Source organism: Arachis stenosperma, chromosome 1 (assembly GCF_014773155.1).
Source record: "Arachis stenosperma cultivar V10309 chromosome 1, arast.V10309.gnm1.PFL2, whole genome shotgun sequence".
Classification (NCBI taxonomy): Eukaryota; Viridiplantae; Streptophyta; class Magnoliopsida; order Fabales; family Fabaceae; genus Arachis; species Arachis stenosperma.
In genome coordinates, this window is record NC_080377.1 from 90,128,949 (window position 1) to 90,131,395 (window position 2,447).

A 2,447-nucleotide genomic window follows, 5' to 3' on the forward strand; every position below is an offset into this window, starting at 1 on the left:
AGTGGACGTCCATTGAGGTCTTCCTTAGTGGCGATCACTGTCTCTTCCTCCTCTCCAAATTTGGCCATGTTGATGGCCTTACACTCTCCTTTTGGATTCTCTTCTGTATTGCTTCGAAGAGTACTAGGAGGGAGTTCAGTAACTTTCTTACTCAGCTGACCCACTTATGCCTCCAAGTTTCTAATGGAGGACCTTGTTTCAGTCATGAAACTTTGAGTGGTTTTGATTAGATCAGAGACCATGGTTGCTAAGTCAGAGTGGCTCTGCTTAGAATTTTCTGTCTGTTGCTGAGAAGATGATGGAAAAGGCTTGCCATTGCTAAACCTGTTTCTTCCACCATTATTGTTGTTGAAACCTTGTTGAGGTTTCTGTTGATCCTTCCATGAGAGATTTGGATGATTTCTCCATGAAGGATTATAGGTGTTTCCATAGGGTTCTCCCATGTAATTCACCTCTTCCATTGATGGGTTCTCAGGATCATAAGCTTCTTCTTCAGATAAAGCGTCCTTAGTACTGCCTGGTGCAGCTTGCATTCCAGACAAACTTTGAGAAATCATATTGACTTGCTGAGTCAATATATTGTTCTGAGCCAATATGGCATTCAGAGTATCAATCTCAAGAACTCCTTTCTTCTGATTCGTCCCATTGTTCACAGGATTCCTTTCAGAAGTGTACATGAATTTGTTATTTGCAACCATTTCAATGAGTTCATGAGCTTCTGCAGGCATCTTCTTCAGATGAAGAGATCCTCTAGCAGAGCTGTCCAATGACATCTTGGACAGTTCAGACAGACCATCATAGAAGATACTTATGATGCTCCATTCAGAAAGCATGTCGGAAGGACACTTTCTGATCAATTGTTTGTATCTTTCCCAAGCTTCATAGAGGGATTCACCTTCCTTCTGTCTGAAGGTTTGGACTTCCACTCTAAGCTTACTCAATTTTTGAGGTGGAAAGAACTTTGCCAAGAAGGCATTGACTAGCTTTTTCCAAGAGTTCAGGCTTTCTTTAGGTTGTGAGTCCAACCATATCCTAGCTCTGTCTCTTACAGCAAAAGGGAATAGCATAAGTCTGTAAACCTCAGGGTCAACCCCATTGGTCTTGACAGTGTCACAGATTTGCAAGAATTCAGCTAAAAACTAATGAGGATCTTCCAATGGAAGTCCATGGAACTTGCAATTCTGTTGCATTAGAGAAACTAATTGAGGCTTAAGCTCGAAGTTGTTTGCTCCAATGGCAGGGATAGAGATTCTTCTCCCATAGAAGTCGGGAGTAGGTGCAGTAAAGTCACCCAGCACCTTCCTTGCATTGTTGGCATTGTTGTTGTTTTCGACTGCTATGTCTTCTTCTTGTTTAAAGATTTTTGTTAGGTCCTCTACAGAGAGTAGTGCTTTAGCTTCTCTTAGCTTTCGCTTCAAGGTCCTTTCAGGTTCAGGGTCAGCCTCAACAAGAATGCTTTTGTCTTTGCTCCTATTCATATGAAAGAGAAGAGAACAAGAAAATATGGAATCCTCTATGTCACAGTATAGAGATTCCTTGAGATGTCAGAGGAAAAGAAGAATAGAAGGAGGGGGTAGAAGAAGAAGAATTCGAACTTATCAAGAGAGATAGAGTTCGAATTGTTGATAGTGGAGGAGTGTTAGTCCTTAAATAGAAGGATGTGAGAAGAGGGGAAGAATTTTCGAAAATAAATTAAAAGATTTTGAAGAAATTTTTAAAAAATTGAAGAATGATTTTCGAAAATTAACGTTGGGAAAGAAATAAAGTGATTTCTAAAAAAGATTTTGAAATTAGAAATCAAAAATATTGAAAATTATTTGAAAAAAGATGTGATTAAGAAGATATGATTGAAGAGTTATGGTTTTAAAAAGATATGATTGAAAAGATATGATTGAAAAACAATTTAAAAAGATTTAATTTTTAAAATTAATGACTTGGCTAACAAGAAATTTAAAGGATATGATTCAAACATTCAACCTTTCTTAACAGAAAAGGCAACATACTTGAAATGTTGAATCAAATCATTAATTGTAGGCAAGTATTTTTGAGAATGGAAAGAAATTGATTTTGAAAATATATGATTGAAAAGATATGGTTTGAAAAAGATTTGATTTTGAAAAATTATGAAAACTTGAAAAAAAATTTGAATTAAAAACAAAATCTTCCCTCTTGTATCATCCTGGCATTAAACGCCCAGAATGGTATCCATTCTGGCGTTAACCATTCTGGGCATTTAACGCCCAAAATGCTACCTTTTTGGGCGTTAAACGCCCAGCCAGGTACCATGACTGGCGTTTAAACGCCGGTTTTCCTTCTTCACTGGGCGTTTTGAACGCCCAGCTTTTTCTGTGTAATTCCTCTGTTGCATGTTCTGAATCTTCAATTCTCTGTATTATTGACTTGAAAAGACACAAATAAAATTTTTTTTTGAATTTTTAATGATGAGG

The 2,447-nt window shown here is 37.2% G+C and overlaps 1 non-coding gene across 1 annotated transcript; it reads left to right on the forward strand.

The window, feature by feature from the left end:
- The first annotated feature begins 827 nt into the window (after nt 1-827).
- LOC130951627 (small nucleolar RNA R71) lies at nt 828-935 on the forward strand. Its single transcript, XR_009074041.1, has one exon. It is a non-coding gene; the product is annotated as a small nucleolar RNA R71 (small nucleolar RNA).
- The last annotated feature ends 1,512 nt before the right edge of the window (nt 936-2,447 follow it).